General features: G+C 38.8%; 1 protein-coding gene across 6 annotated transcripts in view; it reads left to right on the plus strand.

The window, feature by feature from the left end:
- The window catches only part of RFX3 (regulatory factor X3), a 332,033-nt gene that overhangs the window by 32,363 nt on the left and 285,758 nt on the right, over positions 1 to 13,912 (plus strand). For 3 of the 6 annotated variants that reach the window (XM_059889441.1, XM_002689615.6, XM_059889440.1), the window contains one exon: positions 11,241 to 11,308. The exons of 2 other annotated variants lie outside the window; for them this stretch is intronic. The gene's annotated coding sequence lies outside the window, so the exon portion shown is untranslated. Of the gene's footprint in view, positions 1 to 11,240; positions 11,309 to 11,341; positions 12,198 to 13,912 lie in introns of those variants that run through there. One more of the 6 variants, XM_024996138.2, reaches the window with a different exon arrangement.

Consider the following 13,912-nt stretch of genomic DNA (forward strand, 5'->3'; position numbering starts at 1 on the left):
ACCATCTTTCTAGATTCTATACATATGTGTTAGTATGCAACATTTATCTCTCTCTATAGAGCCTTTTGACGAAGGTGAAAGAGGAGAGTGTAAAGGCTGGCTTAAAACTCAACATTCAAAAAACAAAGATCATGGCATCTGGTGCCAACACTTCATGGTAAATAGATGGGAGAAAAGTGGAAAACAGTGACAGATTTTATTTTCTTGGGCTCCAAAATCACTGCGGACAGTGATGGCAGCCGCAAAATTAAAAGATCCTTGATCCTTGGAAGAAAAGGTATGACAACACTAGAAAGCGTATTAAAAAGCAGAGATATCACTTTGCTGACAAATGAACATACAGTCAAAGCTGGGTTTTTCCAGTAGTCATGGATAGATGTGAGTTGGACCATAAAGAAGGCTGAGTGCTGAAGAATTGATGCTTTCAAACTGTGGTGCTGAAGACGACTCTCGAGAGTAACTTGATCAGCAAGGAGATCCAACCAGTCAATCCTAAAGGAAATCAGTCCTGATTATTCATTTGAAGGACTGAGGCTGAAGTACTTTGGCCACCTAATACAAAGAGCCAACTCATTGGAAAAGACCCTGATGATAGGAAAGATTGAGAGCAAGAGGAGAAAGGGTCGACAGAGGATGAGCTGGTTGAATGGCATCACCAACTCAATGGACATGAGTATGAGCAATCTCTGGGAGATAATGAAGGACAGGGAAGCCTGATACGCTGCAGTGCATGGGGCCGCAGAGTTGGACACGACTTAGGGACTGAACAATACAAAAAACAATGCTACTGTTCTCATAAAATTGTTTTTTTTTTTTTTCTCAGAAAATTAGTTATTTCATAAAATTGTGACTGTTATAAGATGTAATGGTTTTATTAATTTCTCTTTTTTTATGCATGTATTTTTAGGTGTCCAACATAATGATTTGTTATTTGTATACACTGCAAAATGATCAGGACAGTAAGTCTGGTTACCAACCATCCCATACAAAGTTACAAAATTTCTTTTTTCTTTCTTGTGATGAGAACTTTTAAGATTTACTCCCTTGGCAACTTTCAAATATACACTACAGTATTATTATAAACTATAGTCACCATTTGTATATTACATGCCCTTAACATTTTTTATTTGCAAGTTAGTACCTCTTGATCAGGTCATCCATTTGCCCACCTCCAATTCCCCTCCACTTTGGCAGCCATCTGTGTTGTTTTTATTTTTTTAAATGAATTTGGCTTGTTCATTTGTGTTGTCTTTTAGATTCTATATATAAGATCGTACAGTATGTCTCTTTCTCTGTCTGACATATATACACGCTGTCCTCAAATAGTGACAGTTTTACTTGTTCCTTTTCAGTTTGGATGCCTTTTATTTATTTATTTTCTTGACTAATTGCTCTCACTAGGACTCTAATACTACGTTAAATAAAAGTGGTGAGAGTGGTGAATTCAGTTAACAGTTTGTCAGTTTTGGTTATTTTGTCAAAGAATGGGTTTTTAGGTTCATTGATCTCTTCTGTTGCCTTTTTAGTCTCTTTTTCTGCTCTAATCATTTTTATTTCCTTCTTTCAACCTACTTTGGGCTTTGTTCTTCTTTTCTAGTTCCTTTGAAAAGTGGAGAGTGTTAGTTGCTTAGTTATGTCCAACTCTTTGCGACCCCATGGACGTAGCCCACCAGGCTCCTATGTCCATGGAATTCTGCAGGCAAGAATACTGGAGTGGGTTGCCATTCCCTTCTCCAGGGGATCATCCCAATGCAGGGATGGAACCTGGGTCTCCTGCATTGCAGGCAAATTCTTTACCATATGAGCCACCAGTGAAGCCTAGTTCCTTTAGGTGTAAAGTTAGATGGGTTGAGATTTTTCTTTTTTCTTGAGCTAGAGTTGTATGACTATACATTCTTCTTAGAACTGCTTTTGGAAATGGCAACCCACTCCGGTATTCTTGCCTGGAAAATTCCATGGACGGAGGAGCCTTATAGGCTACAGTCCATGGGGTCGCAAAGAGTTGGACACGACTGAGCGACTTCACTTTTTCACTTTATATTTTGGTACATTGTGTCTCAAGGTATTTTTAAAATTTTTCTTTTGATTTCTTGACCCATTGGTTGTTTAACTGTATGTTGTTTAATCTTCACACGTTTATGAGTTTTTCAGTTTTCTCATAATGTGTAGATGAGCTATTCATTTATGTAAGTGGGTTATTAAAGTTCTGCAATATTATTGTATTCCCATCACTTTCTCCCTTTAGGTGTGTTAATATCTGTGGTGCTCTTATGTTGGGTGCATGTATATTTACAAATACTATTGTCTTTAGATTGACCCCTTTATCATGATGTGTGTGTGTGTGTGTGTGTGTGTGTGTGTGTGTGACTCAGTCTTGTCCAACTCTTTGTGACCCTATGGGACTGTAGCCCACCGGACTCCTCTGTCCATGGGATTTTCCAGGCAAGAATACTGGAGTGGGTTGCCATTCCCTCTCCAGGGGATCTTTCTGACCCAGGTCTATTTTCTTTTTTTTCTGATAGAAGTATAGCTGCCCCAGTTTTCTTTTGGTTTCTATTGGCATTCTATATCTTTTTCCATCCCTTGACTTTATTTGTGTCTGTTGTTCTATATCTGAAGTGAGTCTCTTGTAGGAGTATATAGATGTGTTTTGTTTATGTATCCATTCAGCCACTCCATTTCTTTTAATTGGAGCAGTTAGCTTATTTACATTTATCTTTTACTCTTTTTCAAACAATTTACTTATCTCTGTTTCACTGAGGTTTTTGTTGTTGTTAGGTTTTTTCTTGTTCTTCTCTTTCAGACTTGTTCTCTGTCTTCATTTTGCTTGACTCTGTTTGATTCTGTATATTAGGCAAAACAACTACCTTCCCAATCTTGAAGGAATGGCGTTGTGTTTGGAGATGAACTGTATCTTTCAGTCTCACCCTAGGTCTTGGTTGTCTGTTGAACCCTTGTGGTTATCCAAGCAGCCTGATTTATTCCTGTTAGTTCCCAGTTGTTGAGGCTATGTCCATAACCTATCAGTGTTCCAAAGGGAAGTAGCTCAGTCAGCAGCTATCTTTAAGCTGACGAGAAGCTGAACAGCCTTTTAAGAATGCAAATATGTACAGACCTGTGGGATTGCAATCATAAACACTGCTGGTAACCTGGAGGTGTCTTGAGCATCACTTGCAAAAATCGAGGCTTCAGTCATATGTATAAGCTGTTTTCTGGGACAAAGTAGAGAACTGTTGCAAGGTCAAGGGATGCACAAAGATGGTATTTCCTGGCCTGTTTTCACTGGGCAGCTTTGTAGTAGTCTAGATGTGTTTGACAAGCCTTAGTCTGCCCCTCAAGCTAAAGTTATAGCCCCTCAAGCTAAATAAATTCTCCTTTTTACCGAAAGATCTAGGATATGTTTCATTCTACTGACTCTGTGGTGCCTTGAGGCTGATGCCTGCCACAACTATCTTTCCAATTGCTAATAGTCCTGTGGGACCCAAGAATGCCAGCCCCCCGGCTACCATAGCCGGATAGGTAAGCAAGGAGTGTTCCCTGTGTGTATTGCCCATGCCTGCCAACTTCACTGAGGCAGCAGGAGAGCTCAGGATTTGGGTGAGCCCACCATTTTTGGCAGGGCCGCGAGAGAGTACAGGGTCAGGGCGTACCTGCTAGCACCTTCATGGCAGAGGGGAGCAGAAAAATGACCACCTCCTGGTGGCTCAGACAGTAAAGAATCTGCCTGCAATGCAGGAGACCCAGGTTCAGTCCCTGGGTCTGGAAGATTCCCTGGAGAAAGGAATGGCTACACACTTCAGTATTCTTAACTGGAGAATTCCATGGATAGAGGAACCTGGCAGGCTTTAGTGCATGGGGTTGCAGAGTTGGACATGACTGAGCAACATTCTCTTTCTGTCCTCATAGAGTCCAGTCAGATCTCTGTCCTTCTGGTAGCTGCTTTAAGACTATGAGTGCATCTTATTCACATATAGTAAGTTTTCAAACTGCTGTTTTTGTGCTGGTGTCCAGAGAGAGTGAGTCTGAGTTCAAGCCCTTTAAAGTATCCCAGCTCCCTATAGTCCTTTGGGTGTCTTGGATGTGAGCCCCGTTGTTTTCATAGCTAGACATTTTGGAGGCTTGTCTCTTTGCTGCGTATCCTAAGGGTAGGGGTGCCTGATACGGGGCATGCACCTTTTCCTCCTGAGGGAGAAGCTCTGGATTTGTGAAATCCCCCCAGTTGCAGGTTGCCATGCTGGGATGAGGTTCTTGGTGAGGCTGCCTCTGCTCCCGGTTGTGATCTGGCCTTTTTACTGTTTGCTGGCAGAATTTTTAGTTTTTATTTTTTTTCCCCAGAGGGAATTATTCCATATGTAGCTGTAGGTTTGGTTTATCCACGGGAGAAATGTAGGATCTTCCTATGCCACTATCTTGGACTTCTCCTTCCATTTTATTTTCTAGTACCATAAATGAACAGGCATAACCAGTAGTGAACTGAAACTCCTCTTAATAGCTGGAGAGAGCCAGTGTTGTTCATATCTTCTTAAATCTTTATTCAGATGTCACATTGCTAACTTGAAACTAGCCATATTGGGAATATTTACATTATAAAATGAGTTGAAACTATAAATTTGGCATTTTTGAGGGTGAAGGGAGTAAAGTTGGCTGATGAATATATCAGTTCAGTTCAGTCAATCAGTCATGTCCGACTCTTTGCGACCCCATGAACCGCAGCACACCAGGCCTCCCTGTCTATCACTAACTCTGGGAGTTTACCCAAACTCATGTCCATTAAGTTGGTGATGCCATCCAGCCATCTCATCCTCTGTCGTCCCCTTCTCCTCCTGCCCTCAATCGTTCCCAGCATCAGAGTCTTTTCCAATGAGTCAGCTCTTCGCATGAGGTGGCCAAAGTGGAGTTTTAGCCTCAGCATCAGTCCTTCCAATGAACACCCAGGACTGATCTCCTTTAGAATGGACTGGTTGGATCTCCTTGCAGTCCAAGGGACTCTCAAGAGTCCTCTCCAACACCACAGTTCAAAGGCATCAATTCTTCAGTGCTCAGCTTTCTTCACTGTCCAACTCTCACATCCATACATGACCACTGTAAAAACCATAACCTTGACTAGACATACCTTTGTTGGCGAAGTAATATCTCTGCTTTTTAATATGCTGTCTAGGTTGGTCATAACTTTCCTTCCAAGGACTGTCTTTTAATCTCATGGCTGCAGTCGCCATCAGCAGTGATTTTGGAGCCCCCCCAAAATAAAGTCTGACACTGTTTCCTCTGTTTCCCCATCTATTTCCCATGAAATGATGGGACTGGATGCTGTGATCTTCGTTTTCTGAATGTTGAGCTTTAAGCCAACTTTTTCACTCTCCTCTTTCACTTTCATCAAGAGGCTTTTTAGTTCCTCTTCACTTTCTTCCATAAGGGTGGTATCATCTGCATATCTGAGGTTATTGATATTTCTCCCGGCAATCTTGATTCTAGCTTGTGCTTCTTCTAGCCCAGCATTTCTCATGATGTACTCTGCATAGAAGTTAAATAAGCAGGGTGACAATATACGGCCTTGACATACTCCTTTTCCTATTTGGAACCAGTCTGTTGTTCCCTGTCCAGTTCTAACTGTTGCTTCCTGACATGCATACAGGTTTCTCAAGAGGCAAGTCAGATCTTGCCTCTTTCAGAATTTTCCACAGTTGATTGTGATCCACACAGTCAAAGGCTTTGGCATAGTCAATAAAGCAGAAATAGATGTTTTTCTGGAACTCTCTTGCTTTTGTGATGATCCAGCGGATGTTGGCAATTTGATCTCTGGATTCTCTGCCTTTTCTAAAACCAACTTGAACATCTGGAAGTTCACAGTTCACGTATTGCTGAAGCCTGGCTTGGAGAATTTTGAGCATTACTAGCGTTTGAGATGAGTGCAATTGTAGTTTGAGCATTCTTTGGCATTGCCTTTCTTTGAGATTGGAATGAAAACTGACCTTTTCCAGTCCTGTGGCCACTGCTGAGTTTCCCAAATTTGCTGGCATATTGAGTGTAGCACTTTCACAGCATCATCTTCCAGGATTTGAAATAGCTCAACTGGAATTCCATCACCTCCACTAGCTTTGTTCATAGTGATGCTTCCTAAGGCCCGCTTGACTTCACATTCCAGAATGTCTGGCTCTAGGTGAGTGATCACACCATCATGATTATCTGGGTCATGAACATCTTTTTTGTATGGTTCTTCTGTGTATTCTTGCCACCTCTTAATATCTTCTGCTTCTGTTAGGTCCATACCCTTTCTGTCCTTTATCGAGCCCATCTTTGCATGAAATGTTGCCTTGGTATCTCTAATTTTCTTGAAGAGATCTCTGGTCTTTCCCATTCTGTTTTTTTCCTCTATTTCTTTGCATTTTGCTGAGGAAGGCTTTCTAATCTCTCCTTGCTATCTATTCTTTGGAACTCTCCATTCAAATGGGTTTATCTTTCCTTTTCTCCTTTGCTTTTCGCTTCTCTTCTTTTCACAGCTATTAGTAATACCTCCTCAGATAGCCATTGTGCTTTTTTGCATTTCTTTTCCATGGGGATGGTCTTGATCTCTGTCTCCTGTACAATGTCACGAACCTCCGTCCATAGTTCATCATGCACTGTCTATCCCATCTAGTCCCTTAAATCTATTTCTCACTTCCAGTGTATAATCATAAGGGATTTGATTTAGGTCATACCTGAATGGTCTAGTTGTTCCTACTTTCTTCAATTTATTTCTGAGTCTGGCAATAAGGAGTTCATGATCTGAGCCACAGTCAGCTCCCGGTCTTGTTTTTGCTGACTGTATAGAGCTTCTCCATCTTTGGCTGCAAAGAATATAATCAGTCTGATTTTGGAGTTGACCATCTGGTGATATCCATGTGTAGAGTGTTCTCTTGTGTTGTTGGAATAGGGTGTTTGCTATACCACTGCACAACTAGGTATAATACACATAAACAAAAACTCTTTGGTATCTCAGCAAATTTAAGATCAAGATGGGCTCTAGGACCAAAAATTCTGCCAATCATAAATGAATTACTTTGCAAATTCAGTTCCAAAGTCTGTGCTAATATATCATCAAGGTGGATTATGAGCCGGGGGTTTTGTCTGTAGAGCCACTTTACCAGTTTCCCCTATAGTGCCTTCCAAAAAGATTAACTTCGTAAAGTGACAGTGAAGTTGACACTCTGCTAAGTTCATAGCTAATTACTTGTTGAGTGATCAGAGACTCTCAGTATTACAGGGATATTTAACATTGGGCATGAGAAAAGATTCTGGGTTGAGTAGTCAGAGAAGTCTTTAGGAAGGAGGCAAAGTATGATGATATGGATCTTAAACGTTTTTAGGGAGGTGTGTTGGCTAGGGATATGGGGAAGGGCTGGCTTACACGGGAACGAAAGGCAAGGTATGGTTTTGGTGTGAAGACATTGAAGAGTATTTTAGGAAATAATGAACAGATGCGTTGAAAGAAAAATCAGGCTAAGGACTTGAAACTTAACTGAGTAGAGCATGACCAGCAGTGTATATTTTAAAAACTGGATCAAATGTTAAGGTAAAAGAGATCTTTTAGGGAGATTAATCTGGCAGATATATGCAGATTAGCGGGGAGCAGTCTGAAGTCAGGTAAATCTCTTAATCATCTGAAAGGAAGTGTAGTGTGAAGAACCTGGGCTGTTAATTTAGGAAGACCTTGATTAGAATCCATCTTTTGACACTGTTACTTTCAACTCATGGATAAGATGAAGATATAGATAGTTCGGTTGTAACACAAAGGGTGTGAACAAGTTTAGTAAAGATTAAATGGTTGGTACTATGCTAGGACTCAGTGAGTGGTATTATCAGTGCTAATTTTGCTGCTACTGCTGCCACTACATTTGTAACATTTGATGGATTATAATGAAGATTAAAACTGGTGAACCATCAATGGAAACAGGGTGTAAAAACCAGGCCCATCCTTAACACTTATGGATGCAAGAATACACATGGAAGTTCACTCATTATGAGTCTTGACTATTTAAATGCTGCAAATCAGTTAACTGTTAAATAAATGCACGCTCAAATTAGGGTTCTAATTGAACCGATACAGCTTTATAATGAGCTTTTAGAATTTTAGGATTTTTAACATAGTGGAACATATGTGGCCAAAGGAGAATTGGCCTCTGTCACCTCATTTTTATCCTGTACTCTCCCTCCTTTTCCCTGTATTCTAGGTTCTTTGCCATAGCATGTCCATGTGCCCACTCCCAAAGCAACATTGCCTTACCCCTTGCAGACTGTCTTTTGACTACCCCTTGGGTATGCCTGTGTCTCTGTCCTGGGGATGATACTCCAGGGTTCTCGGCCTGGCAATTCAGAATCTTGGCGATCTGCTGTGGTACAGTCAGAGAGGTCAGAAAGCATTCCTTGGACTCTACAGATTTTTTACTTCATGAAGTACCTGGACAGTGGTGAAGAATGGGTTCTCTAAAGTGTAAGGCCCAAGGCAGTGACCACTTTTGCCTGGGTCTCAGGATGGTACTGGAAGGGACCATCTGACATGAGTGGCAAGTCAGAATTTGTTTACTATTAGTTGTGGAGTATGAGAAAATGAGAGTGAAATAGTGACTACCAGGAGAATCAGATGTTAAAGAATCTGATTCTTTAACAGGAGACCCAGATTCAGTTCCTGGGTTGGGAAGATCCCCTGGAGAGGGAATGGCTACCCACTCCACTTTTCTTGCCTGGAGAATTCCCTGGACAGGCGAACCTGGCAGTCTACAGTCCATGGGTCACAAAGAGTCTGACATGACTGAGCGTCTACTATAACATAAAGGACAATTATAAAGCCACTGAGAAAGTTAGCATAGTATGTGGGAGCAAATGGGGTGGGACCTGAATAAAAAAAAATATTGTGTTTTGTTTGGCATTAAGTACCTAATCAACTTCTAGCATATTGCTAAGCACATAGTAATGACTCAGTGTTAAAGGGAAAGATGAAGATACTTGGATTATCTGGACCAGAGATAAGAAGAAAGTCATTGTAGAGTATAGAAGGAAAATAAGTTCGTATGGGGCCAGTGTGGAGTTTTGAAGGTGGGAGCATCTTGCTGTTATTGTCATGGCAGTGAGTGCGCTGCTTGTGTGTGTGGATCATGTATATTAAATATTTGTATGTGTGGCACCTAACAGTTGCAATTCTTTCTTAAATGAGTAATTGAATAATATTATATGAGAACAGGCTCTAAGAAATGAACTGGATTTTAAAGTTAAAATCATAAATGGCAAAGATTTATATTATCAGTGAACTGATATGGAGGCTGAGAAACTTGTAATAATTCAAGACATGAAGAGATCCCGAACAATTATGTTATTATCAGAATGAGGTCGTGGAATATGTCTTCAAAGAGATGTTACTTGTAACTTTTCTGGAGAGGAGTAGAAGACACAGATAACTGTAGATTAGCTTGACTTTTCTTACTTGATATTCAAGTTAGGTACAGGTGAATGTGGTTGAAAAAAGAATTAGAGCTAAAGGAGTTGGTAGAATTACCTGAGAAAAATCTAATTGTAGGATGTATAAATCATAGTCATTTTGCTCAAAGGTATTAGGAAGTATTTAGTCACTTGTGTGTGTGCATGCTAAGTTGCTTCAGTTGTGTCTGACTCTTTGCGACCCTATAGAGTATAGCCTGCCAGTCTCCTCTCCCCATGGGATTCTCCAGGCAAAAATACTGGAATGGGTTGCCATGCCATCGTCCAGGAGATCTTCCCTACTTACGGATAGAAACTGTGTCTGTCTGTGTCCCCTACATTGACAGGTGGCTCTTTACCACTTGAGTTACCTGGGAAGCCCATTTAGTCATTTAGTTTATAATAAATATGTACAGTAATGCCTCATGTCAGAAAATATATTTCCTAATGATAATAAAGTAACAGGAAAATCTGATAATAGGGTTAAAAATTTCCAAGTTATTTTTGAGAACTCTGGTGTGTTAATTAGTGTTGATTATTGCATTTTTGCTGTAACTGACTTGTAATCACCTAAATACACAGCAAACACCTGTGATTATTTTAGTGATCCTTGTCTTGTCTTGTTCAAGTAACCCTGAGAGTGTGTATTTAGACTGTTCCTTGTTCATATATACTCAGCTGTGCCTGTTTGCTTTGTTACTGTTCATAGTTTAATGGACCAACATAAAAATTTATGGCAACTGTCACTTAATGTCACCTTTAAAGAAAAAAGAAAGCAAGCAAAACTAAAGCACGCCAGGCAGCTATGATATTGTTTACAGTTGACTAAATGATAGAATACTCTATACTTAATTTATATCTGATATTATGGGCCAAATTTAGGGCAAAAAAGATGTGAACATATATAAATAATACGCTTAATTACATTTTTGTATATCAGTGTTACCCTAAATTTATTAGCCAATAGAAATCATTAGTTTTAAAATAATCTTGCCCATTCTTCTCCAAACCAAGTATTTCTTTTTAAAATTTCCATAAAACTGAATAATCATATATACTTAGTTCTCCAGTTTGTGAACTGTTTGTATATTATTTCTGGTTTTTTTATTTTTAAGAAATAAATCTTATTTAATCATTTTTAAGGAATGAATAAATATATATTATCTGCTAATCTGTTCTCACTTTTGCTTCTCTGTATCAGGGTGCTCTCAGAATTGGCTGGTCTGTCATCTTCACAATTTATTATTATTTTTTTTCCATTTTTCTACATTAACTTTCTTTTTTTTCAGTTTTATTTATTTATTTTCACTTTACAATATTGTATTGGTTTTGCCATACATTGACATGAATCCGCCATGGGTGCTCTGGGCTGGTGCACTGGGATGACCCAGAGGGATGGGATGGGGAGGAAGGTGGGAGGAGGGTTCAGGATGGGGAACACCCATGGCAGATTCATCTTCACAATTTAAAAGTGTAGATTTTTTTCAAAGTATTCTTCTCTTCATTATTTTCCCTCACTTATATTTTTTCCTAATTATTATGTTCATAATGTTTACTTGCATTCTAATTCTTTGAAAAATCTCTCTCCTTTTGTGCAATATCAAAACAATATTTTTTTTGGCTACATTGGAAGCTTTAAAAATACAGTTATATAAAAATACAATAAAATAATTCATTTGTATGGTAATTAATATTTATCTAGATTCAATAATTTAAAGTAATCATATAATTTCTAGATATCAAAGAATTCATTTTTAATGTTAACCTAATTCTTCTTGCTTTTAATATTTTAGGCCACTTGGTCATTCTGGCATTTTATGGTAGAGAATACATTGAGTTTGGCTCATGGAAAGAATATGAGGTAATTGATCCATGTTCTCTATAAATTATGAAGTAAATGTACACAAAACCTAGAGTAATATGTCAAATATGGAATCTCATGTCTGAATTTTTTCAATAACTTTTAAAATATGAGATTTTGAGATAGGTTTTTCATTTCTTAATGGTTAGCAGTAGCTAATATGGTAAGGAACTTTATTTTCATTACTACTTTATATATTTAAGACAAAACAATATTAGAGCTCTTCTTCACATTATATGGTTACAATTAATATTTTTAAATGCTTCAGATAGCTTAGCTGTCTGTGGGGCTATAGAAACCACAGGAGCATGCCTCCTTCCTATCCTCCTCCCCATCCCCCTTTAAGTAGGATTAGAGGCATGCTACACTGTGAAATACTAACAGCTAGCGCACACAGTTTATGGGGGAAGTAGTGAGAAAGGGCGTTGAGGCTCCTATAATGTGAAATTTCTAGGCGTTCAGAGGGTGGTCTAAAGCGGTTGTGAGCCTCACAGGTTAGTCTTTTCTTGTCCTTTGGCATCCTTATGTCACCCTGCATGTGCCTGTGTTTGGTTAACCCTGAAATGGCACTCAGCTAAGTGCATATGCCACATTCATTTCCATAGTTGTTTCATAGATTACTAAGCTTCAAGCCTGTATCAGAATTAGTTCAAATTAAAGATAGTAAAATATAGGAGCTATCCTTATGAAATCCAGCCAATGGCATGGGAGTGTGAGAATCAGTAGATATGCATTATGTGGTAGAATAATAGGCTAACCTACTGCTGATGTCATAATTCCCCTGCTCAGTAATGTGTTGATTATGTAAGAAGGTGCAGCAGTTTGTGTGAACTTCTGCTTCCACTACAGCAGTACTTTAAAGAGAGGCTTTCCATTGGCATTCAGAAAGGTGAAAAGTGCAGAGGTGGTGGTGGAGTGGGTGGTGGGAGGGGCATAAGAGGGATAGGCGTAGAGTCTGAGTACATGTACGCTGTTCCTCATCACTGGGCTTTGAGACTGTGTTTGTTCCCGAATTGAATTACATTTTTACCTTCCCACATAGTTGGTATGCAGCTAAGAGGCAGCCCATTCAAGGTGGTAAAACATTGCTCTTTTGACATTTCTTTAGTCTTCAGCATCTGTGGGAAGATAACCACACAATCTGCTGCTTAAGAGACTTAACTGAGACTCAGAAATAAGCTGGAGCTATTTCCTCCATTTCAAACCTGTGGTTTTATAAAAGTCCACAACAGGATGCACCGAAAATTTCCCTATGTGTTTTTCAAAATTCTTTATCAATATGAGGTTGCAAGAAAGATAAGGTAAATAGTTCTACATCTAAGACCTTTGTAATATGATTTATAACAAAAGCTATGCAGTCATGTATGGGAGTTACGATTTAAAAGTTATAATCTTCATCACTGATAGTACATTTTAAAGAGACTCAGTGCCCATTCCTTCAAATAGTTTTCCTAGGAAATTTTGCAGCTTTATCATATTTCTTAAACCATTTGAATTGTCTTCTAACGAATGAGTCTGATATTTATTCCTTATCATTCATTTTTTATGGTTGAGGGCATCTGATATAGACATTGATATCATATATAATAATTGTGAAAGCTTGTGTGGGCCTAGAGAAAAGGGTTTCCGTAATATACTTTGGTTAAAAATGCTTGCAAATAACGTTTATGAAAGATAACTTGAATTCTCCTGAGAAGCCATAGAGAATAAGTTTATATGTGCTCTCCTCCCACTTTTTCCTTTTAATCTGACTTTTGGACTTTGTTTCATTTTGATAGTCTTAAACTTCTTTGTTACATGTGAAATAAGTAAATTGTCCTGGGAAGGAGAGAAGTAGGGAAGGAAAAATACTTCTCCTTTTTTGCATAACATATGGGATATAAATTATAATATACTTTACATTTACATCGTAGATCATGCTTCAAAAAGTATAAAGTTCTTCTGTGTGGACAGCATCTCACTCAACTTTCCCACTAACTAGTTATATGGGACCATATTATGTATGTGAAAACCCAAGTCCAAGAGAGGTTAAGATTACACCTTTGAACACAGTACACAGCAGGTAGTGGAAAGTCTAACATGTACACCCAGATCTTGTGATCTCCAATGTTCCTGTCCACTGTATTAGTAATTTTCAAACTGTATTTTCCAGTCAAGTTCTACAGGAGCTGGCTTGGGGAATATTGGTGGCTGCAGAGAAGGTCCGTTTTTGTCTCCTTTTCTTTTGAGGGTCTGGGAAGTATTTCACTAGGAGTAGAGTTTTAGAGCCACTGCTCTATACTGCTTTTCTTTGTGCAAGGACTGTAGAAAAGCAAACTTATCCCACTAAGTGACAAACAAGGCTATCTACCTCTTTTCGTACTGACATTGTGAATCTAGAAATAAAAATTAGACTAACGGCCTTTTGCTTACTTCTGTTCCTTGTCAACTAAGTACTTACTGAATAGGTACTGAACACAGTACACAGGATACATGAATTGCTGGCTTTTTATAAGGGCCAATGACAGTTGGCTTGAAAGTAGTAATATAGTTTTTTAATAAAAATTAAAATAGAAACTGTTCATATTAAATGTATCATATCTTGGTTGTAAAGTGACATTTATA

Source organism: Bos taurus, chromosome 8 (assembly GCF_002263795.3).
Source record: "Bos taurus isolate L1 Dominette 01449 registration number 42190680 breed Hereford chromosome 8, ARS-UCD2.0, whole genome shotgun sequence".
NCBI classification, from domain to species: domain Eukaryota; kingdom Metazoa; phylum Chordata; class Mammalia; order Artiodactyla; family Bovidae; genus Bos; species Bos taurus.